We start from the raw sequence: 26,179 nt of genomic DNA, 5'->3' as shown, positions 1-26,179 counted from the left end.
ATAATATGATGTTACAGTGTGTATTCCCGAGTGGGGCTAGCTACATTCTTTCTGTTGTTGTCGTGGTATCACAACAATGGAATCTTATCTCAATGGATGCATTCTTGTGACGATTGACCTTCACACTTGTCAGACGTTACTTAACCAAAAAAGACTTAAAGGCCAACTATCAGTAGAGGGAGAAGTCATATCCTCTCACGATTTAGACTCATTTGTCTAATTAGTGCATTGTCCCTATTTAGTTAGGGTTATCACAAACGGATAGATCACCCGGGAAGATTCGGAGTAGAATTGGTCTTCAGCAACCAATACTTGCCGTAAAAAGCGGCTATGCTTGTCAAAAGAGACGACTAACGGGATCGGATTGTCAGACTCACTGACTTGGTTGATTCATGCCATCCTATCCCAATCAAGTGGATCGATGTCAATCACTGTATTGTCTTGTCCAGACTCGATTATTTACAGACCGCCGCCATATAACTGGCATATTGCTGAGTGTGGCGTTAAACAACAAACCAACAAAACAAACAAATAGTACAGATCATACACATCTGGGACAACAAAGTAACGACTCGATTTGTGTTCACCCGGACCGTCATTCTTCCTGATTATAAGCCCCTTTTTAAAACCAGTAATACAAATATGGCTGGGGAGTGTGTTCTAATTCATCTTTTTGTAAAGTTAAACAATTATAAAAGAACCCTTGATTCGAAAGTACCACGTGCATGTGATATCTTGTGGCACCGGAGTATACATGAATTGTTGGGTCTAATGCCATGAGACAACGTCTAGGGTACCCTGCGAATCTGACAAACCAATTGTCAAGACCCAAAACATTTGTACTTAATAGATCACCACATTTGAGTTCAAACATTCCGATGATTTTCATTGCTGAGGATTTAGGGGCGGGCCTTTTTATGGTCAGACGGGTCATGAAAATGAAGACATAACTTTTCATAAAACCAAAGAATCATGGCCTGGCGAGGACAGTTGTGTTGTGCTGATATTCTAGGCCTTGGTGAAACGATATGTCAGATTATAAATTTAACAACTGGTAATTTGCATTTGGAAATAGGAATTTAGAACTTTAAATGATCTCCATATCGCCTGGTATTTCCACGTTTTCCATACGTAGACAGGGATACAAAAGGGATCTTTCACAATAATCAGAAAATCACGCCTAAGCGACTCATCAGAGTGTGACTGCAATAACCTAGCTTAACACCTGCAAGGTCTCCAATAATCTACAGTGGGTGAATGAGACGACTAAATTGATTGATTGTGTACTGATTACAACATTGTACTGTTCTGTCTGGTCCAGAATGGATTATTACAGGCCGCCGAGGTATTGCTGGAATATTGCCGAGTGCGACGTAAAACAATAATCACACAAACCAACAGGTGAGTGCAACACTACTGCTGACACAGTTAAACGCATTTGCTGTATTTTAGATGTTTGTCAAAACCCACGGAAAGGCGTATTCACGTCTCTTCTATCGTATAAAATAATCCCATAGAATGGCATCTAACTTTGCCGTAGCACATTCAATAAGTGGATGCGATTTTCATGCCGCCGTCAGCAAAATTACAGGTACATTTAACACCCTGTCAATAATAGAGTCTGGACGAAACAAGTCACAGGTTGAAGTAAGATCATCGATCAACTGTCAAGTATGATGGTACTTAAGCGCCGCAATTGCTTTGAATATATCTTATATTAACATAGACGTACAACAGTCGTATCAATGTGATCGCTTTCTGAAGCTCACATACTACAATAATTGTTTTGCGGGATATTACTAGAGGTAATCTCTGTGAGGGTACGGGTCTCAAAACATGCAGTGGTGTTATGTTATCAAACCTGCACCAGCAAGTGTTGCCAATGACAGAATTGTTTGTTTGCTTGTTTGTTGTTTATGGACGCACGCTGTAATATTCCTGATACACGACCTTTACATAATGGAGTCTGGAGCAGATATTCCAGTGATCGCCATTGCGGAACGTTGATAAGCAAACAACAATGTCCCCCATACAGAGAAGATAAATGATAATATATCTTGCAGAATAAATATTTAGTTCTAATTTCTATAGTTGTAATACCGATCTATAAATAATCAAAGATTGGAAGACCCTTGGATAATGACGAGTGTTCTTGGGAAATGCTAAAAAAAAAAAAAAAAATTGCAAGCAAATTCCAAAAAAAACAGTGAAAGGACTTTAATCTTTGGTGCATTTGTGGTTAAGAAGTTTATTGCAGACAGCAGTAGAAGCCTAAGTGCTCTCCCTTTGATCATTTGATGCACTTGGGAGAAAATAACCCACTTACACGTTACTGTACTGTAGATTACTGCGATAAGAATAAAGTACTGGTCATGGAGAACTGTCACACTGAGTAATTATAACAAAACTTCGCATACACCAGTGTAAGGGTTTACAGTGCTGACATTACAATCAGTATTGGCATTTCTTTTCACATCACTATATGCGTGGAACACACGTCAAATATTCACACGCCTAAATTCTTCCAAACAGTAACATGACAACATCACACCATCAATATTCAAACATAACAGTTAAGTATATATTGATAGGTGGCTCTTTTTAGGACATGCAAATCTACTGTGTAAATGTCGCCAGCATAGCCAGATCTTGAAAGTCCTATGTAGGTCAATCGTAGTGTATCAGTGAGTCAATAACTGCCAGACCTGTCACAGCTGCACAACCGGAGTCATTTCATTTATTATAAGAACGTGTGCCATGATAGAATACGAATAATCCTCATTCCTCCAAGTGTTTCACGTTACCCGCAAACAATGAAGAGCTTCGCCATCTGCTAATTACCAGACCTGTACCATGGCAATGCAGGTCAGTACAGCGCAGACTGTTATTCAGTGAAGGACATGTCATCCGATGTTTGCCCAGCTTCCACGTCAGCAAGATGTTCCCCCTGAATGATGCTCCTCGAGTCTCAACTAACACATTCATCTGAATGTGGATGTTTTACATGTGGAGCAACCACACTAAACGGTATCATTTGTATGCATTATTAAATGTGAGTATGAACCTTCATTGAGTGAGGATCAAAGTGTATGAACGTCGGAGCTTGCGGCTACAGCGCGTTTTAATACAACTTGAAGTCATTTACATCAAGACGTCAAAATGGCCGACACTATAAACGTGACGGGAACGATTTCCCGCGTTTTTGCGATTACAAGTGTTAGTCATCATTGATCATTTGGCCGATCATTAAAAGCTGGTTGTAAAGACGTGTTACCTAAATACTAAGATAAATTCATTGATTGGTGTAGACTGTAAATGTCTGCCTGGACACGGATCGAGGCGATACCAAAATATTTTGGATGTGCATTTCTTCGTTTCCTTCACTAGGATGGGTTGTAGCGATATTATTTGTGAACGATCGCGCATTCATGCATTCAATCTCTCTGACTTTTCTCAATGTATGCTAAAACACTGAGTCCAAGATTCAAGAGTCATGATCAGTAATAGTCTGTGTGTATTCGCCCCAGGGAATTCCCATTGGTTTTCCCAGGAATATGGAAATAAGCCGTCAGTGTTTTCGTCTTTTCAAGAATATACCCTCGTGAAAAACATACAAACGGCAAATTGTGTTGTTCATACGTCAGTTTCGCGATCATGTGACCGACCTCTCGTCCAATAGAAAAGCGGTATTTCGTGTGAACTTCACATTAAAAAAGTAACTAATAATAAACTTTAAAAATTAAAGTCGAACCTCGTTATCTTAAACGCCGAATGTACCGATATCTCGAACCTATCCACTGGCTCCGACCGCCTCGATCACTCTATAATATTATATATGATAAATGACAACAGCCACATGTAATCATTCGGTGCGAGACACCGATCCCTGCCAATCGAAGGGAAATACGTACTCAAGGGTGGACAGAAGACGATCTATTCAGTTTTAATTGCATTAGCTTATGTCTCAGCCCACATGACTAATCCATATAACTCCTCCTCTCGTATGTAAGTTTAAAGCTTGTCTTTTCAATTGCGATACTTCGGTACCTATATCACATACAAAAATTAACGACAGCTCGCTGCCTTGCTGTCAATAAGTTGAATGCACAGTTGCTGCGGACTAAATATAAACGACAATAAATTATGTCTTCCAATAACAATTGTGGTGTGCATAACAGCTATTTGGGCCATAACCTCCCACTGACATGCACAAAGGAAAGAATAACTCAGACGTCAGTTGGTAAACATTACATGGCCTTCGTTTTAATCAATTGTCATTAAGGGAATATATAGGTAACTATATATTCGGATGTCACTAACCTGACTGGTAGTGCCACAAGGTGGGGCATCATCCAACTCGCTATATCTGTAAGTAAACATAAATAGAGCAAAGATATCTCATTAACTCGAACTATAAAGACTCATAAATCTCCAGGCAGAATGTGTATCAACACTTGATTGATATTCGATTTGAACTACGTACATCTACATTTTGTTCGATGGTTCTGTTGACTTCGAATAAACAAAGTTTCACTGTATATTGATTATAATTTCATTTCATCTCTACAAAATATATCTCATTTTGCTTTTTGACTATTTTAATATTATCATATCAACGTTAAATGCGTTACAAATTTCATGTAATTTTCTGTGAATTATGATACGTCCAAACATCTGGAAGATTAATTAACCTAAGACAGATTACCCATGTTTCATCTTAGCTCGTAGGTTACATGTATGTTCCCTCCGAAAGATGAACAACATCCATACTACCCTACAGAATAATAAACGTATTGTAGTTTTAACTGTTGTTGGAAGGATCTACTTCGGTTCACTATATATAATCATTTAGTTACTTGCTGACACTGATTGTGTTTTGAATGTACAATGCAGAATGCATGTAATAATAAAAAACATTTTACCAATTTCAGAAATAACGGACTAACAATGAACGGCCGTTGTCTTTTACTCATAGTACTTCTCGTACAGTCAGCATGCTATTACCAGTTGGGGGCAGGTTGGTATATGTCGTTGAATTCATATAATACAATTCATTAGATGATCAATCAAACTTAATGTAAAGACATAACATGTGCAGCCTTAAGTCGTCTTGTGAGTTGCAACTCCGGTACCTGATAATACGCATGCCCGCATCATTTCTTGGTTACTATATGTAACATGTTGGATTGTGTGTAACAGTTCGAGCAAGGAATGTGACTCATGCGTACAGTAAACTACGATTATAACCAACTCAAAGAGACCACTAATTTTAATTCATTTTCGACGTAGTTCGTTATAAGCATGTGCACAACATATATGAAGCAAAAGGAGGGGACCCAAACACAGTTCGTTACATCCGTCACTTCGTTATAAGGGTGTTCGTTATTAACGTAGTTTACTGTACACGGTGTTGAGAGAATGAACATACTTTATGGAGTGAGTGAGGTGCACATTTTACGGTGAAGTCAGGAATAGTCTAGTATTGTCTATTGAGCGTGTAAATAAAGATTAACAAGCTTGACCCCCTGATCCAATTAGTCTTCTCTCATTAATGATGTGCTGAGTCCCTCTTCTTTAACCTACGGTTTTTTGTTAAGTTTGACATTGTTTTAAGTTTGGAAAGCGCTTGAAGCTTCAGTGAATGTCTGGGATGCACATAGACGAGGAAACCTGAAATCTAATATATGTTGTATGTTGTAGGCACTCTACCGAGCCACGACCACATGGTAGAACCTGAGACTACCACAACAGAGGCTGTTACTGATCCCGTCACCACCACTACGGAACATGAACCTTATGATAATGATCAATGACCAGCTGTATACATTCTTCTGAAAGACACTGATCTCATTACCATACACCCCAGTGATGGAACACATTGACATTTTACCACCCCTTTCAAAGGACATTTTCAGTTTTAATAAGAAATATGTTCACATTAACAATGACATGATCAATACATCAGTGCAGGAAACGCACTTATAAGTGGGAAGAACACGAAGACAAGAAACTTTTATCAGGGACAACTGCGTCACAGAATCACTTTGAAGCACTACATTTACAATAAATAAACGGTTATAGGGCAACCATTGACGAATGTTGTCAACTCATCGCTTACATATCTATCTTGAAACAAAATGTGTATTCTAGAACACATTAAAAAGTAAATAAAGAGATGACTTATATGTTTACATTTGTGTAATAAAGTTGTGTACTACCAAAGATCAATATTATGAATATGATGCAAAATAAATAAAGCTTCAGTTATTCTAGCCTGGTGTCCCTTGTCCTTTCTGGTTCTTCAAGATAACGAGAATCAGATATGTCTTCACATTTGGCATAATGTTTTCAATGGATTTTTGCAAGCTAATCTTAAGGTGGATAACTAATAGTCTATCTATCCGTTACATGTGATGTTTGTTTGAGTGAGGTCAAGGTTTCGTTCAAATGTTTTAGACACTTGGAATCAAAATGTTCTTTTACCTATAATTAGGGACTGATTAATTGTTTCTTAAATACAACGCGATTCTTTTGACCAGAATGTAAGTATAGTAACCCTCCTTCCTGGTGTTTTCTTTCTAAAAAGTATTATACAAATTTGCAAATTCGCTTTGTAGAGTTGGGTCCTTTGGGCGCGCCAGGATGCTATGTTCCAGGAAACGAAACCCAAAATAGCCCTGATTGAGAACCTTGATGTTTCAGCACCACATTGTCTTCGTTGGTTTCACCAAATAGATAAACGTCCTCGACTACCACCTCTTTGGGCTTGTTCCCTCATGATGGTGATACGGGGCTATATGACTCGTTCACTCCTGATACCATAGACGGTAGTGTCTGCCAAAAAGACCGATGTAATATACATGCAAATGAGCTTCAAAATACACACATCTTTGCAGATAATTCTACCATAGCGACTAAACAATTATCCAATGGGGCACATTCGTCTTTTCAATAACTTTACACTCTCTTTTGTGATACTGTTTTCAATCTCCTAAAATTGTTAAATATTCTTCAACATTTCTGTGAAACCTATAAATTGTCGGTCAATATGTCTAAGACTAAAATTGTAGTTTTGTGAAATGGTTCAATAAAGGCAATGTAGTTGAAGTAGTTGCCAAGAAGGTATGGATACATATTTTGAGAAGTTTACATTCGTTGCAACCGTTTTCACCAGATTTCTGTTTCAGATTCCGGGTTAGAACCTTCAGCAATCGTTGCTTGTCGTAAGAGGCGACTAACGGGATCGGGTGGTCAAGCTCGCTGACTTGGTTGATGCATTTCATCGTATCCCAACTGCGTAGATTGATGCTCATCATGTCGATCACTGGATTGTCTGGTCCAGATTCAATTACTTACAGACCACCGTCACATAGCTGGAATAGTGCGGCGTTAAACAACAAACAAAAAACAAACAAACATCATAATTCTTCTTCAAAATCTTAGAGGCAAAGAAAATGCCAGTACTCTTGTATGGTGCGGAAGTTTGGGGGTTCGAAAAGGTAGACAAGTTGGATAAGGTAGGCATGTTAACGGTTTTTTAATCTAAACCTGTCTGCCTCGAACAGCGCAGTGTCAGGTGAGTGTGGTAGATACCCCATTCATGTATATGCTGTGACAAGATATGTAAAGTAGTGGTTAAATATTTTGACAATGCCCTAGTGTCGTTTACAAAATAATCGTATGATATGATGTGCTTGCATGATGAGCAAGGCCGGGTAATTTGGGTTACAAAGGTAAGAAATTGTCTGTGTAGGTTAGGATTTGTATAATTATGTTTATGTCAAATGTATGGTAGAAAATGTATTTCTAAATTATATATTTCAGCAACGTTTAAAGGACAATTTCCAACATATATGGCACAGTGATTTAAATGTCAAAAATGTTTAATTATGCAATATGTAATGTTTCTATAAATTGTGAAAACTATTTGAACCTCATAACATAAAGTAAGGCTAAGAATCTATGGATGAACAACTTTTTTATTACAGTCAAGAGCGCCGTTTCGGTGTAGGTTCTAACACAGTTATCAAGCAAGTGATGACTTGCTTGATAACGGTGGTAGAACCTACACTAAAACGTCGCTCTTAACTGTAATAAAGACGTTGTTCATCCATAAATTCTTATCCTTACGTAGTACTCAAACTTCTAAATGCCTTTCAAAGAACTCATAACATAAAGCCAATTCAAAATTACTTTTCGTTTAAGTTGTCACTACCTGGAAATTGAGCGTGGGAGTCACTTCATTATACAGTAAACTACGGTTATATCGAACTCAAAAGGACCACACATTTTAGTTCGTAATAACCGCAGTTCGTTATAAGCATATATGCAACAAATGGATGGGATTTAAATATAGGTTCGTTATATCGGTCAGTTTGTTATATGCGTGTTCGTTATAAACGTTGTTTACTGTACCTAGAAATTTAAGAAAATGTAAACTTTGTAACTTAAATTCCATTCTCTTTAACTGAAGTTTTATCTTAATCCTAACATCCACACATTTAACATTTTGATATCATCGCCAAACTCTAACATCATTAAAAACCTAGGAAATATTTGTACTACGCTTATATGTAAAGAAATATAATATAAAGTTAACTGTTATTTCTGTACCATAACGTTTGTACATAAAGGCCTAAGACCTTAAAGTACCGAAATATATTGACTGACAACTTTTAGAACACCAATAGTACACAGACAAAGCTACACGTCACCGAAGTTGTGTATGACGAAGACGATTACTTGAGTAGGCGGGTCAACATCTTTATTGACGACTATACGTTGGTAGTATGCTCTTGTAGGTTCATAAGCTCGAACGGCTTCACTTCATGTATTTAATTTATGTACCTTACAAATGTCTTTGCCATGTAATCGATTCTTTTATATGCTCACACACGTTAAGGAGCCCCTAGAACGACTATATAATACGGTCTTACAATGACAAATGTGTCCAATACTGTATCAGTCACGACTTTATGCACATGTATACACGTCACTTAGTCTACAAATGTACTAGTTGCACCTACTTTGATGATAGAATAGCATACATCAAACGTATTTGTGACATCAGGAACACAGAATAGGATTTTATGGACGTCAGGTTGGGTTTTATGCCGTGTTGAACAGTACAGTCAAACACAGTTGTGTCGAAGTTCAAGGGTCGGGTGATGGTCATGTGTGATGGTTTGCACAGTAGCAAGTCAACAACACAATAGACACCTGTACAGGTACCACCTACCAATGTTATCCCACTCATGTATACTTGTTGTTACTGTTAATCCGCTACTGTTAATCCTCCACCTACTATATATATTCTGTACTATGTCCCTCATTCTGTCTTGCTTGACAACGGTATAAGGATCTATACCGAAACGTCGCTTTTCACAGTATTAAAGAAGTTGTTATCCATAACAATTGTGTCTATCTTGTAAATACATTCACACTAAATGAGTATATGCTCATATTGTAGAACATCATAATGTATTGACATGGGAAAACAGTTGATAATTGAACAGTCACGGTCCATTTCTGGATTCACAATGTTGTTAGCTGTACTGCACGGACTTCTGCATAAAACTTCATCATAAGACGTACTGGTATTGATTTGTTTTGACACAGGTAACACATCGTAGCAACATGTGTGATATTCAGATACAACGTTGTCATTCAACGCGGCTGCCAGGTACTGATGCGGTCGTATAATATGTTACAGTGTGTATTCCCCAGTGGGGCTACCTACATTCTTTCTGTTGTTGTCGTGGTATCACAACAATGGAATCTTATCTCAATGGATGCATTCTTGTGACGATTGACCTTCACACTTGTCAGACGTAACTTAACTAAAAAGACTTAAAGGCTTACTATCAGTAGAGGGAGAAGTCATATCCTGTCTCGATTTAGACTCATTTGTCTAATTAGTGCATTGTCTCTATTTAGTTAGGGTTATCACAAACGGATAGATCACCCGGGAAGATTCGGAGTAGAATTTGTCTTCAGCAATCCATGCTTGCCGTAAATAGCGGCTATGCTTGTCGGAAGAGGCGACTACCGATTATTTACAGACCGCCGCCATATACCTGGGATATTGCTGAGTGTGACGTTAATCAACAAAGCAACAAAAAAAAACAAATAGTACAGATCATACATATCTGGGACAACAAAGTAACGACTCGATTTGTGTTGACCCGGACCGTCATTCTTACTGTTATAAGCCCCTTTTTAAAACCAGTAATACAAATATGGCTGGGGAGTGTGTTCTAATTCATCTTTTTGTAAAGTTAAACAATTATAAAAGAACACTTGACTCGAAAGTACCACATGTGTGTGATATCTTGTGGCACCGGAGTATACATGAATTGTTGGGTCTAATGCCATGAGACAACGTCTAGGGTACCCTGAGAATCTGACAAACTTATTGTCAAGACCCAAAACATTTGTACTTAATAGATCACCACATTTGAGTTCTAACATTCCGATGATTTTCATTGCTGAGGATTTAGGGGCGGGCCTTTTTATGGTCAGACGGGTCATGAAAATGAAGACATAACTTTTCATAAAACCAAAGAATCATGGCCTGGCGAGGACCTAGCTGTGTTGTGCTGATATTCTAGGCCTTGGTGAAACGATATGTCAGATTATAAATTTAACAACTGGTAATTTGCATTTGGAAATAGGAATTTAGAACTTTAAATGATCTCCATATCGCCTGGTATTTTCACGTTTTCCATACGTAGACACGGATACAAAAGGGATCTTTCACAATAATCAGAAAATCACGCCTAAGCGACTCATCAGAGTGTGACTGCAATAACCTAGCTTAACACCTGCAAGGTCTCCAATAATCTACAGTGGGTGAATGAGACGACTAAATTGATTGATTGTGTACTGATTACAACATTGTACTGTTCTGTCTGGTCCAGAATGGATTATTACAGGCCGCCGAGGTATTGCTGGAATATTGCCGAGTGCGACGTAAAACAATAACCACACAAACCAACAGGTGAGTGCAACACTACTGCTGACACAGTTAAACGCATTTACTGTATTTTAGATGTTTGTCAAAACACACGGAAAGGCGTATTCACGTCTCTTCTATCGTATAAAATAATCCCATAGAATGGCATCTAACTTTGCCGTAGCACATTCAATAAGTGGATGCGATTTTCATGCCGCCGTCAGCAAAATTACAGGTACATTTAACACCCTGTCAATAATAGAGTCTGGACGAAACAAGTCACAGGTTGAAGTAAGATCATCGATCAACTGTCAAGTATGATGGTACTTAAGCGCCGCCATTGCTTTGAATATATCTTATATTAACATAGACGTACAACAGTCGTATCAATGTGATCGCTTTCTGAAGCTCACATACTACAATAATTGTTTTGCGGGATATTACTAGAGGTAATCTCTGTGAGGGTACGGGTCTCAAAACATGCAGTGGTGTTATGTTATCAAACCTGCACCAGCAAGTGTTGCCAATGACAGAATTGTTTGTTTGCTTGTTTGTTGTTTATGGACGCACGCTGTAATTTTCCTGATACACGACCTTTAGATAATGGAGTCTGGAGCAGATATTCCAGTGATCGCCATTGCGGAACGTTGATAAGCAAACAACAATGTCCCCCATACAGAGAAGATAAATGATAATATATCTTGCAGAATAAATACTTAGTTCTAATTTCTATAGTTGTAATACCGATCTATAAATAATCAAAGATTGGAAGACCCTTGGATAAGTAACGAGTGTTCTTAGGAAATGCTAAAAAAAACAAAAAAACTTGCAAGCAAATTCCAAAAAAAACAGTGAAAGGACTTTAATCTTTGGTGCATTTGTGGTTAAGAAGTTTATTGCAGACAGCAGTGGAAGCCTAAGTGCTCTCCCTTTGATCATTTGATGCACTTGGGAGAAAATAACCCACTTACACGTTACTGTACTGTAGATTACTGCGATAAGAATAAAGTACTGGTCATGGAGAACTGTCACACTGAGTAATTATAACAAAACTTCGCATACACCAGTGTAAGGGTTTACAGTGCTGACATTACAATCAGTATTGGCATTTCTTTTCACATCACTATATGCGTTGAACACACGTCAAATATTCACACGCCTAAATTCTTCCAAACAGTAACATGACAACATCACACCATCAATATTCAAACATAACAGTTAAGTATATATTGATAGGTGGCTCTTTTTAGGACATGCAAATCTACTGTGTAAATATCGCCAGCATAGCCAGATCTTGAAAGTCCTATGTAGGTCAATCGTAGTGTATCAGTGAGTCAATAACTGCCAGACCTGTCACAGCTGCACAACCGGAGTAATTTCATTTATTATAAGAACGTGTGCCATGATAGAATACGAATAATCTTCATTCCTCCAAGTGTTTCACGTTACCCGCAAACAATGAAGAGCTTCGCCATCTGCTAATTAGCAGACCTGTACCATGGCAATGCAGGTCAGTACAGCGCAGACTGTTATTCAGTGAAGGACATGTCATCCGATGTTTGCCCAGCTTCCACGTCAGCAAGATGTTCCCCCTGAATGATGCTCCTCGAGTCTAAACTAACACATTCATCTGAATGTGGATGTTTTACATGTGGTGCAACCACACTAAACGGTATCATTTGTATGCATTATTAAATGTGAGTATGAACCTTCATTGAGTGAGGATCAAAGTGTATGAACGTCGGAGCTTGCGGCTACAGCGCGTTTTAATACAACTTGAAGTCATTTACATCAAGACGTCAAAATGGCCGACACTATAAACGTGACGGGAACGATTTCCCGCGTTTTTGCGATTACAAGTGTTAGTCATCATTGATCATTTGGCCGATCATTAAAAGCTGGTTGTAAAGACGTGTTACCTAAATACTAAGATAAATTCATTGATTGGTGTAGACTGTAAATGTCTGCCTGGACACGGATCGAGGCGATACCAAAATATTTTGGATGTGCATTTCTTCGTTTCCTTCACTAGGATGGGTTGTAGCGATATTATTTGTGAACGATCGCGCATTCATGCATTCAATCTCTCTGACTTTTCTCAATGTATGCTAAAACACTGAGTCCGGTCCAAGATTCAAGGGTCATGATCAGTAATAGTCTGTGTGTATTCGCCCCAGGGAATTCCCATTGGTTTTCCCAGGAATATGGAAATAAGCCGTCAGTGTTTTCGTCTTTTCAAGAATATACCCTCGTCAAAAACATACAAACGTCAAATTGTGTTGTTCATACGTCAGTTTCGCGATCATGTGACCGACCTCTCGTCCAATAGAAAAGCGGTATTTCGTGTGAACTTCACATTAAAAAAGTAACTAATAATAAACTTTAAAAATTAAAGTCGAACCTCGTTATCTTAAACGCCGAATGTACCGATATCTCGAACCTATCCACTGGCTCCGACCGCCTCACACTCTATAATATTATATATGATAAATGACAACAGCCACATGTAATCATTCGGTGCGAGACACCGATCCCTGCAAATCGAAGGGAAATACGTACTCAAGGGTGGACAGAAGACGATCTATTCAGTTTTAATCGCATTAGCTTATGTCTCAGCCCACATGACTAATCCATATAACTCCTCTCGTATGTAAGTTTAAAGCTTGTCTTTTCAATTGCGATACTTCGGTACCTATATCACATACAAAAATTAACGACAGCTCGCTGCCTTGCTGTCAATAAGTTGAATGCACAGTTGCTGCGGAATAAATATAAACGACAATAAATTATGTCTTCCAATAACAATTGTGGTGTGCATTACAGCTATTTGGGCCATAACCTCCCACTGACATGCACAAAGGAAAGAATAACTCAGACGTCAGTTGGTAAACATTACATGGCCTTCGTTTTAATCAATTGTCATTAAGGGAATATATAGGTAACTATATATTCGGATTTCACTAACCTGACTGGTAGTGCCACAAGGTGGGGTATCATCCAACTCGCTATATCTGTAAGTAAACATAAATAGAGCAAAGATATTTCATTAACTCGAACTATAAAGACTCATAAATCTCCAGGCAGAATGTGTATCAACACTTGATTGATATTCGATTTGAACTACGTACATCTACATTTTGTTCGATGGTTCTGTTGACTTCGAATAAACAAAGTTTCACTGTATATGTATCATAATTTCATTTCATCTCTACAAAATATATCTCATTTTGCTTTTTGACTATTTTAATATTATCATATCAACGTTAAATGCGTTACAAATTTCATGTAATTTTCTGTGAATTATGATACGTCCAAACATCTGGAAGATTAATTAACCTAAGACAGATTACCCATGTTTCATCTTAGCTCGTAGGTTACATGTATGTTCCCTCCGAAAGATGAACAACATCCATACTACCCTACAGAATAATAAACGTATTGTAGTTTTAACTGTTGTTGGAAGGATCTACTTCGGTTCACTATATATAATCATTTAGTTACTTGCTGAGACCGATTGTGTTTTGAATGTACAATGCAGAATGCATGTAATAATAAAAAACATTTTACCAATTTCAGAAATAACGGACTAACAATGAACGGCCGTTGTCTTTTACTCATAGTACTTCTCGTACAGTCAGCATGCTATTACCAGTTGGGGGCAGGTTGGTATATGTCGTTGAATTCATATAATACAATTGATTAGATGATCAATCAACTTCATGTAAAGACATAACATGTGCAGCCTTAAGTCGTCTTGTGAGTTGCAACTCCGGTACCTGATAATACGCATGCCCGCATCATTTCTTGGTTACTATATGTAACATGTTGGATTGTGTGTAACAGTTCGAGCAAGGAATGTGACTCATGCGTACAGTAAACTACGATTATAACCAACTCAAAGAGACCACTAATTTTAATTCATTTTCGGCGTAGTTCGTTATAAGCATGTGCACAACATATATGCAGCAAAAGGAGGGGACCCAAACACAGTTCGTTACATCCATCACTTCGTTATAAGGGTGTTCGTTATTAACGTAGTTTACTGTACACGGTGTTGAGAGAATGAACATACTTTATGGGGTGAGTGAGGTGCACATTTTACGGTGAAGTCAGGAATAGTCTAGTATTGTCTATTGAGCGTGTAAATAAAGATTAACAAGCTTGACCTCCTGATCCAATTAGTCTTCTCTCATTAATGATGTGCTGAGTCCCTCTTCTTTAACCTACGGTTTTTTTGTTAAGTTTGACATTGTTTTAAGTTTGGAAAGCGCTTGAAGCTTCAGTGAATGTCTGGGATGCACATAGATGAGGAAACCTGAAATCTAATATATGTTGTATGTTGTAGGCACTCTACCGAGCCACGACCACATGGTAGAACCTGAGACTACAACAACAGAGGCTGTTACTGATCCCGTCACCACCACTACGGAACATGAACCTTATGATAATGATCAATGACCAGCTGTATACATTCTTCTGAAAGACACTGATCTCATTACCATACACCCCAGTGATGGAACACATTGACATTTTACCACCCCTTTCAAAGGACATTTTCAGTTTTAATAAGAAATATGTTCACATTAACAATGACATGATCAATACATCAGTGCAGGAAACGCACTTAGAAGTGGGAAGAACACGAAGACAAGAAACTTTTATCAGGGACAACTGCGTCACAGAATCACTTTGAAGCCCTACATTTACAATAAATAAACGGTTATAGGGCAACCATTGACGAATGTTGTCAACTCATCGCTTACATATCTATCTTGAAACAAAATGTGTATTCTAGAACACATTAAAAAGTAAATAAAGAGATGACTTATATGTTTACATTTGTGTAATAAAGTTGTGTACTACCAAAGATCAATATTATGAATATGATGCAAAATAAATAAAGCTTCAGTTATTCTAGCCTGGTGTCCCTTGTCCTTTCTGGTTCTTCAAGATAACGAGAATCAGATATGTCTTCACATTTGGCATAATGTTTTCAATGGATTTTTGCAAGCTAATCTTAAGGTGGATAACTAATAGTCTATCTATCCGTTACATGTGATGTTTGTTTGAGTGAGGTCAAGATTTCGTTCAAATGTTTTAGACACTTGGAATCAAAATGTTCTTTTACCTATAATTAGGGACTGATTAATTGTTTCTTAAATACAACGCGATTCTTTTGACCAGAATGTAAGTATAGTAACCCTCCTTCCTGGTGTTTTCTTTCTAAAAAGTATTATACAAATTTGCAAATTCGCTTTGTAGAGTTGGGTCCTTTGGGCGCGCCAGGATGCTATGTTCCAGGAAACGAAACCCAAAATAGCCCTGATTGAGAACCTTGATGTTTCAGCACCACATTGTCTTCGTTGGTTTCACCAAATAGATAAACGTCCTCGACTACCACCTCTTTGGGCTTGTTCCCTCATGATGGTGATACGGGGCTATATGACTCGTTCACTCCTGATACCATAGACGGTAGTGTCTGCCAAAAAGACCGATGTAATATACATGCAAATGAGCTTCAAAATACACACATCTTTGCAGATAATTCTACCATAGCGACTAAACAATTATCCAATGGGGCACATTCGTCTTTTCAATAACTTTACACTCTCTTTTGTGATACTGTTTTCAATCTCCTAAAATTGTTAAATATTCTTCAACATTTCTGTGAAACCTATAAATTGTCGGTCAATATGTCTAAGACTAAAATTGTAGTTTTGTGAAATGGTTCAATAAAGGCAATGTAGTTGAAGTAGTTGCCAAGAAGGTATGGATACATATTTTGAGAAGTTTACATTCGTTGCAACCGTTTTCACCAGATTTCTGTTTCAGATTCCGGGTTAGAACCTTCAGCAATCGTTGCTTGTCGTAAGAGGCGACTAACGGGATCGGGTGGTCAAGCTCGCTGACTTGGTTGATGCATTTCATCGTATCCCAACTGCGTAGATTGATGCTCATCATGTCGATCACTGGATTGTCTGGTCCAGATTCAATTACTTACAGACCACCGTCACATAGCTGGAATAGTGCGGCGTTAAACAACAAACAAAAAACAAACAAACATCATAATTCTTCTTCAAAATCTTAGAGGCAAAGAAAATGCCAGTACTCTTGTATGGTGCGGAAGTTTGGGGGTTCGAAAATGTAGACAAGTTGGATAAGGTAGGCATGTTAACGGTTTTTTAATCTAAACCTGTCTGCCTCGAACAGCGCAGTGTCAGGTGAGTGTGGTAGATACCCAATCATGTATATGCTGTGACAAGATATGTAAAGTAGTGGTTAAATATTTTGACAATGCCCTAGTGTCGTTTACAAAATAATCGTATGATATGATGTGCTTGTATGATGAGCAAGGCCGGGTAATTTGGGTTACAAAGGTAAGAAATTGTCTGTGTAGGTAAGGATTTGTATAATTATGGTTATGTCAAATGTATGGTAGAAAATGTATTTCTAAATTATATATTTCAGCAACGTTTAAAGGACAATTTCCAACATATATGGCACAGTGATTTAAATGTCAAAAATGTTTAATTATGCAATATGTAATGTTTCTATAAATTGTGAAAACTATTTGAACCTCATAACATAAAGTAAGGCTAAGAATTTATGGATGAACAACTTTTCTATTACAGTTAAGAGCGCCGTTTCGGTGTAGGTTCTAACACAGTTATCAAGCAAGTGATGACTTGCTTGATAACGGTGGTAGAAACTACACCAAAACGTCGCTCTTAACTGTAATAAAGACGTTGTTCATCCATAAATTCTTAGCCTTACTTAGTACTCAAACTTCTAAATGCCTTTCAAAGAACTCATAACATAAAGCCAATTCAAAATTGCTTTTCGTTTAAGTTGTCACTACCTGGAAATTGAGCGTGGGAGTCACTTCATTATACAGTAAACTACGGTTATATCGAACTCAAAAGGACCACACATTTTAGTTCGTAATAACCGCAGTTCGTTATAAGCATATATGCAACAAATGGATGGGATTTAAATATAGGTTCGTTATATCGGTCAGTTTGTTATATGCGTGTTCGTTATAAACGTTGTTTACTGTACCTAGAAATTTAAGAAAATGTAAACTTTGTAACTTAAATTCCATTCTCTTTAACTGAAGTTTTATCTTCATCCTAACATCCACACATTTAACATTTTGATATCATCGCCACACTCTAACATCATTAAAAACCTAGGAAATATTTGTACTACGCTTATATGTAAAGAAATATAATATAAAGTTAACTGTAATTTCTGTACCATAACGTTTGTACATAAATGCTTAGACCTTAAAGTACCGAAATATATTGACTGACAACTTTTAGAACACCAATAGTACACAGACAAAGCTACACGTCACCGAAGTTGTGTATGACGAAGACGATTACTTGAGTAGGCGGGTCAACATCTTTATTGACGACTATACGTTGGTAGTATGCTCTTGTAGGTTCATAAGCTCGAACGGCTTCACTTCATGTATTTAATTTATGTACCTTACAAATGTCTTTGCCATGTAATCGATTCTTTTATATGCTCACACACGTTAAGGAGCCCCTAGAACGACTATATAATACGGTCGTACAATGACAAATGTGTCCAATACTGTATCAGTCACGACTTTATGCACATGTATACACGTCACTTAGTCTACAAATGCACTAGTTGCACCTACTTTGATGATAGAATAGCATACATCAAACGTATTTGTGACATCAGGAGCACAGAATAGGATTTTATGGACGTCAGGTTGGGTTTCATGCCGTGTTGAACAGTACAGTCAAACACAGTTGTGTCGAAGTTCAAGGGTCGGGTATCCGAGCTTCGACACAACCGAAAGTGATGAATTAAGAAGGCATATGCAGGGTCCAAGCTTTTACTTCGAGACAACCGTAAGTGAGAAGCATCAAAGTTCGACACAACGGTGGTTGACTGATTGTATATAATGTCATCTTCATGTGTGAAGGAAACTCTAAAACGATGAAAACGAATGACAATAATCAGGGCGAGATTGGGATTCGAACCAATGGATCAATGAGGATAATGACAGGCTTAAGAAACTAACCGAAACATAATTAATCTTACCGTAAATGCTCCGAAAAAGTCATTTGTCCTGAGATTTTACAAACGCACAAGTTCTGAAGTTCTGAAGTTCTGAAATATAATGTTTGGATTCTCTTGTCAAAGAACAAAACTATATTGTTTGTAGCGCTCACAGAACGCAATTTTGCCTCAAACCAAAATTCCAGCGAAGGGAGTTGCTTCGGCTGACACGGGTCTTTTAAAATCTTTGCTTTATTGGTTGGTATGCATATCTGAAAACTGGGACGGGTGGGGGTGGGAGGTGGGTGATGTTATAGCCCAAGGGATACTACTGTAGCATTTGCCATAGGGATGCCCACACGAGATGTTTCTTAAGTTATCAGTAGTTATTGTTTCAGATATCCAGCTTCTCAAATCGGTTCCCCACTGTAAAAAAAGTTACTTGTCATAAATTATATACGATTCATGATTCTTGTTAAACATTTCACAACATGGAGTACTCTTGTCCCCAAGTCCATGAATTTAGCCATTTGATGATTTCGAACTAATAACCCTTTTTTCAAAATGAAATTATACAGTTAGGGTGTGGTGTGCTATTTGGGAATGTCCGACAGCTGGTTTTGTATGCACCGAACGATGTAATGTTAACGTATCTTTGTTCCCATCAGCAGTAGTTAGTGTTGTCGGGGAAAGCAGCATCGATCCAACATGTGTGATGGTTTGCACAGTAGCAAGTCAACAACACAATAGACACCTGTACAGGTACCACCTACCAATGTTATCCCACTCATGTATACTTGTTGTTACTTTTTATCCGCTACTGTTAATCCTCCACCTACTATAATAATTATATATATTCTGTACTATGTCCCTCATTCAGTCTTGCTTGACAACGGTATAAGGATCTACACCGAAACGTCGCTTAAATGAGTATATGCTCATATTGTGGAACATCATAATGTATTGACATGGGAAAACAGTTGATAATTGAACAGTCACCGTCCATTTCTGGATTCACAATGCTGTTAGCTGTACTGCCCGGACTGCATAAAACTTCATCATGGGAGTACTGGTATTGATTTGTTTTGACACAGGAAACACATCGTAGCATCATGTGTGATATTCAGACACAACGTTGTCATTCAACGCGGCTGCCAGGTACTGATATGCGGTCGTATAATATGATGTTACAGTGTGTATTCCCCAGTGGGGCTACCTACATTCTTTCTGTTGTTGTCGTGGTATCACAACAATGGAATCTTATCTTAATGGATGCATTCTTCTGACGATTGACCTTCACACTTGTCAGACGTAACTTAACCAAAAAAGACTTAAAGGCCAACTATCAGTAGAGGGAGAAGTCATATCCTCTCTCGATTTAGACTCATTTGTCTAATTAGTGCATTATCTCTATTTAGTTGGGGTTATCACAAACGGATAGATCACCCGGGAAGATTCGGAGTAGAATTGGTCTTCAGCAATCCATGCTTGCCGTAAATAGCGGCTATGCTTGTCGGAAGAGGCGACTACCGGGATCGGATGGTGAGGCTCACTGACTTGGTTGATTCATGCCATCCTATCCCAATCAAGTGGATCGATGCTCATGATGTCAATCACTGTATTGCCTTGTCCAGACTCGATTATTTACAGACCGCCGCCATATAACTGGCATATTGCTGAGTGTGGCGTTAAACAACAAACCAACAAAACAAACAAATAGTACAGATCATACACATCTGGGACAACAAAGTAACGACTCGATTTGTGTTCACCCGGACCGTCATTCTTCCTGATTATAAGCACCTTTTTAAAACCAGTAATACAAATATGGCTGGGGAGTGTGTTCTAATTCATCTATTTGTAAAGTTAAACAATTATAAAAGAACCCTTGACTCGAAAGTACCACATGTGTGTGATATCTTGTGGCACCGGAGTATACATGAATTGTTGGGTCTAATGCCATGAGACAACGTCTAGGGTACCCTGAGAATCTGACAAACTAGTTGTCAAGACCCAAAACATTTGTACTTAATAGATCACCACATTTGAGTTCAAACATTCCGATGATTTTCATTGCTGAGGATTTAGGGGCGGGCCTTTTTATGGTCAGGCGGGTCATGAAAATGAAGACATAACTTTTCATAAAACCAAAGAATCATGGCCTGGCGAGGACCTAGCTGTGTTGTGCTGATATTCTAGGCCTTGGTGAAACGATATGTCAGATTATAAATTGGTAATTTGAATTTGGAAATAGGAATTTAGAACTTTAAATGATCTCCATATCGCCTGGTATTTCCACGTTTTCCATACGTAGACACGAATACAAAAGGGATCTTTCACAATAATCAGAAAATCACGCCTAAGCGACTCATCAGAGTGTGACTGCAATAACCTAGCTTAACACCTGCAAGGTCTCCAATAATCTACAGTGAGTGAATGAGACGACTAAATTGATTGATTGTGTACTGATTACAACATTGTACTGTTCTGTCTGGTCCACAAATCACACAAACCAACAGGTGAGTGCAACACTACTGCTGACAAAGTTAAACGCATTTGCTATATTTTAGATGTTTGTCAAAACCCACGGAAAGGCGTATTCACGTCCCTTCTATCGTATAAATTAATCCCATAGAATGGCATCTAACGTTGCCGTAGCACATTCAATAAGTGGATGCGATTTTCATGCCGCCATCAGCAAAATTACAGGTACATTTAACACCCTGTCAATAATTGATTCTGGACGAAACAAGTCACAGGTTGTAGTAAGATCATCGATCAACTGTCAAGTATGATGGTACTTAAGCGCAGGCATTGCTTTGAATATATCTTATATTAACATAGACGTACAACAGTCGTATCAATGTGATCGCTTTCTGAAGCTCACATACTACAATGATTGCTTTGCGGGATATTACTAGAGGTAATGTCTGTGAGGGTACGGGTCTCACAACATGCAGTGGTATTAATGTTATCAAACGTGCACCAGCAAGTGTTGCCAGTGACAGAATTGTTTGTTTGCTTGTTTGTTGTTTATCGACGCATGCTGTAATATTCCTGATACACGACCTTTAGATAATGGAATCTGGAGCAGATATTCCAGTGATCACCATTGCGGAACGTTGATAAGCAAACAACAATGTCCCCCATACAGAGAAGTATAATATATCTTGCAGAATAAATATTTAGTTCTAATTTCTATAGTTGTAATACCGATCTATGAATAATCAAAGATTGGAAGCCCCTTGCAAATGGATTAGTAACGAGTGTTCTTGGGAAATGCTCACAAAAGACCACACTTGCAAGCAAATTAAAAAAAAACAGTGAAAGGATTTTAATCTTTGGTGCATTTGTGGTTAAGAAGTTTATTGCAGCCAGCAGTAGAAGCCTAAGTGCTCTCCCTTTGATCATTTGATGCACTTGGGAGAAAATAACCCACTTACACATTACTGTACTGTAGATTACTGCGATAAGAATAAAGTACTGGTCATGGGGAACTGCCACACTGAGTAATTATGACAAAACTTCGCATACACCAGTGTAAGGGTTTACAGTGCTGAAATTACAATCAGCATTGGCATTTCTTTTCACATCACTATAAGCGTGGACCACACGTCAAATATTCACACGCCTAAATTCTTCCAAACACTAACATGACAAGATGTTAATACTTCCCGTCGAAATACCATCAATATTCAAACATAACACTTAAATATTTATTAATAGGTGGCTCACTTTAGGACATGCAAATCTACTGTGTAAATGTCGCCAGCATCTTGAAAGTCCTATGTAGGTCAATCGTAGTGTATCAGTGAGTCAATAACTGCCAGACCTGTCACAGCTGGACAACCGGAGTCATTTCATTTATTATAAGAACGTGTGCCATGATAGAATACGAATAATCTTCATTCCTCCAAGTGTTTCACGTTACCCGCAAACAATGACGAACTTCGCCATCTGCTAATTAGCAGACCTGTACCATGGCAATGCAGGTCAGTACAACGCAGACTGTTGCTCAATGAAGGACATGTCATCCGATGTTTGCCCAGCTTCCACGTCAGCAAGATGTTCCCCCTGAATGATGCTCCTCGAGGCTCAACTAACACATTCCTCTGAATGTGGATCTTTTATATGTGGGGCAACCACACTAAACCGTATCAATCTCATTCAATCTCTCCAACTTTTCACAATGTATGCTAAAACACTTATTCCAAGATTAAAGGGTCTAATGATCAGTAATAGTCTGTGTGTATTCGTCCCAGGGAATTCAAGAATACACCCTCGTCAAAAACATACAAACGTCAACTTGTGTTGTTCATACGTCAGTTTCGCGATCATGTGACCGGCCTCTCGTCCAATAGAAAAGCGGCATTTCGTGTAAACTTCACATTAAAAAAGTAACTAATTTTAAACTTATAAATTAAAGTCGAACCTCGTTATCTTGAACGCCGAATTTACCGATATATCGAACCTATTCACTGGCTCCGACCTCCTCACTCTATAATATTATATCTGATAAATGACAACACCCACATGTAATCATTCGGTGAGAGACACCGATCCCTGCCATTCGCAGGGAAATACGTACTCAAGGGTGGACATAAGACGATATATTCAGTTTTAATCGCATTAGCTTATGTCTCAGCCCACAAGACTAATCCATATATCTCCTCCTCTCGTATGTAAGTTTAAAGCTTGTCTTTTCAATTGCGATACTTCGGTACCTATATCACATACAAAAAATGTTTTAACGACAGCTCGCTGCCTTGCTATCAATAAAGTTGAATGCACAGTTGCTGCGGAATAAATATAAATAACAATAAATTATGTCTTCCAATAACAATATTAATTGTGGTGTGCATAACAGCTATTTGGGCCATAACCTCCTACTGACATACACAAAGGAAAGAATAACTCAGACGTCAGTTGGTAAACATTGCATGGCCTTCTTTTTAATCAATTGTCATTAAGGGAATATATAGGTATACATTCGGATTTCACTAACCTGACTGGTAGTGCCAGAGGTGAGGTATCATCCAACTCGTTATATCTGTAAGTAAACATAAATATAGCAAAGATATCTCATTAACTCGAACTATAAAGACTCATAAATCTCCAGGCAGAATGTGTATCAACACTTGATCGATATTCGATTTGAACTACATATATCTACATTTTGTTCGATGGTTCTGTTGTTCTTGTTTCACTGTATATTGATCATAATTTCATTTCATCTCTACAAAATATATCTCATTTTGCTTTGTGACTATTTTAATATTATCATATCCACGTTAAATGCGTTACAAATTTCACGTAATTTTCTGTGAATTATGATACGTCCAAATACCTGGAAGATTAATTCACCTGAGACAGAGTATCAGTATTTCATCTTAATCCGTAGGTTACATGTACATGTATGTTCCCAACGAAAGATTAACAACATCCATACTACCCTAGAGAATAATACAGTCACGTATTGAAGTTTTAACTGTTGTTGGAAGGATCTACATGTACTTCGGTTCACTATATATAATCATGTAGTTATTTGCTGAGACCGATTGTGTTTTGAATGTACAATGCAGAATGCATGTAATAATGAAAAACATTTTACCAATTTCAGAAATAACGGACTAACAATGAACGGCCGTTGTCTTTTACTCATGGTGCTTCTCGTACAGTCAGCATGCTATTACAAGTTGGGGGCAGGTTGGTATATGTTTTTGAATTCAAATAATACAATTCATAAGATGATCAATCAAACTTAATGTAAAGACATAACATGTGCAGGCTTAAGTCGTCTTTTGAGTTGAAACTCCGGTACCTGATAATACGCATGCCAGCATCATTTCTTGGTTACTATATGTAACCTGTTGGATTGTGTGTAACAGTTCGAGCAAGAAATGTGACTCATGCGTACAGTAAACTACGATTATAACCAACTCAAAGAGACCACTAATTTTAATTCATTTTCAGCGTAGTTCGTTATAAGCATGTACACAACATATATGCAGCAAATGGAGGGGACCCAAACACAGTTCGTTACATCCGTCACTTCGTTATAAGGGTGTTCGTTATTAACGTAGTTTACTGTACATGGTGTTTAGAGAATGAACATACTTTATGGAGTGAGTGAGGTGCACATTTTACGGTGAAGTCAGGAATAGTCTAGTATTGTCTATTGAGCGTGTAAATAAAGATTAACGACCCTGACCTCCTGATCCAATTAGTCTTCTCTCATTAATGATGTGCTGATTCCCTCTTCTTTAACCTACGGTTTTTTTAAAGTTTGACATTGTTTTAAGTTTGGAAAGCGCTAGAAGCTTCAGTGAATGTCTGGGATGCACATAGATGAGGAAACCTGAAATCTAATATATGTTGAATGTTAACGTTGCAGGCACTCTACCGATCCACGACCACATGGTAGAACCTGAGACTACCACTACAGAGGCTGTTACTGACCCCGTCACCACCACTACGGAACATGAACCTTATGATAATGATCAATGACAAGCTGTATACATTCTTCTGAAAGACATTGATCTCATTACCATACATCCCAGTGATGGAACACATTGACATTTTAACATCCCTTTTAAAGGACATTTTTAATTTTAATAGAAATATGTTCACATTAACAATGACCTGATCAATACATCAGTGCAGGAAACGCACTTAGAAGTGGGAAGAACACGAAGACAAGAAACTTTTATCAGGGACAACTGCGTCACAGAATCACGTTGAAGCACTACATTTACAATAAATGAACGGTTGTAGGGCAACCATTTACGAATGTTGTCAACTCATCGCTTACATATCTCTCTTGAAACAAAATGTGTATTCTAGAACACATTAAAAAGTAAATAAAGAGATGACTTATATGTTTACATTTGTGTAATAAAGTTGTGTACTACCAAAGATCAATATTATGAATATGATGCAAAATAAATATATAGCTTCAGTTATTCTAGCCTGGTGTCCCTTGTCCTTTCTGGTTCTTCAAGATAACGAGAATCAGATATGTCCTCACATTTGGCATAATGTTTACAATGAATTTTTGCAAGCTAATCTTAAGGTGGATATCTATCCGTTACATGTCATGTTTGCTTGAGTCAGGTCAAGATTTCGTTCAAATGTTTTAGACACTTGGAATCAAAATGTTCTTTTACCTATAATTAGGGACTGATTAAT

At 37.9% G+C, this 26,179-nt stretch overlaps 3 long non-coding RNA genes across 5 annotated transcripts; all 3 read left to right on the top strand.

Annotated features, from left to right (window-relative positions):
* The first annotated feature begins 2,728 nt into the window (after window positions 1-2,728).
* On the top strand, window positions 2,729-6,264 carry LOC125376139. 3 transcript variants are annotated; one of them, XR_007219067.1, is made up of 3 exons: window positions 2,729-2,865; window positions 4,932-5,017; window positions 5,701-6,264. It is a non-coding gene; the product is annotated as an uncharacterized LOC125376139 (long non-coding RNA). The 3 variants fall into 3 exon arrangements; XR_007219069.1 differs by lacking the exon at window positions 2,729-2,865 and adding an exon at window positions 2,872-3,052; XR_007219068.1 differs by lacking the exon at window positions 2,729-2,865 and adding an exon at window positions 4,326-4,368.
* Window positions 6,265-13,838: 7,574 nt separating this feature from the next.
* Window positions 13,839-15,863, top strand: LOC124141927. Its single transcript, XR_006862096.2, has 3 exons — window positions 13,839-13,967; window positions 14,531-14,616; window positions 15,300-15,863. It is a non-coding gene; the product is annotated as an uncharacterized LOC124141927 (long non-coding RNA).
* Window positions 15,864-23,937: 8,074 nt separating this feature from the next.
* LOC124141928 lies at window positions 23,938-25,950 on the top strand. Its single transcript, XR_006862097.2, has 3 exons — window positions 23,938-24,043; window positions 24,612-24,697; window positions 25,386-25,950. It is a non-coding gene; the product is annotated as an uncharacterized LOC124141928 (long non-coding RNA).
* The last annotated feature ends 229 nt before the right edge of the window (window positions 25,951-26,179 follow it).

Source organism: Haliotis rufescens, unplaced genomic scaffold, assembly GCF_023055435.1.
Source record: "Haliotis rufescens isolate VD_foot unplaced genomic scaffold, xgHalRufe1.0.p SCAF_7, whole genome shotgun sequence".
Lineage (NCBI taxonomy): Eukaryota > Metazoa > Mollusca > Gastropoda > Lepetellida > Haliotidae > Haliotis > Haliotis rufescens.
The sequence above is the reverse complement of the archived record's forward strand: the minus strand, read 5'-3'. Positions and strand labels throughout refer to the sequence as shown.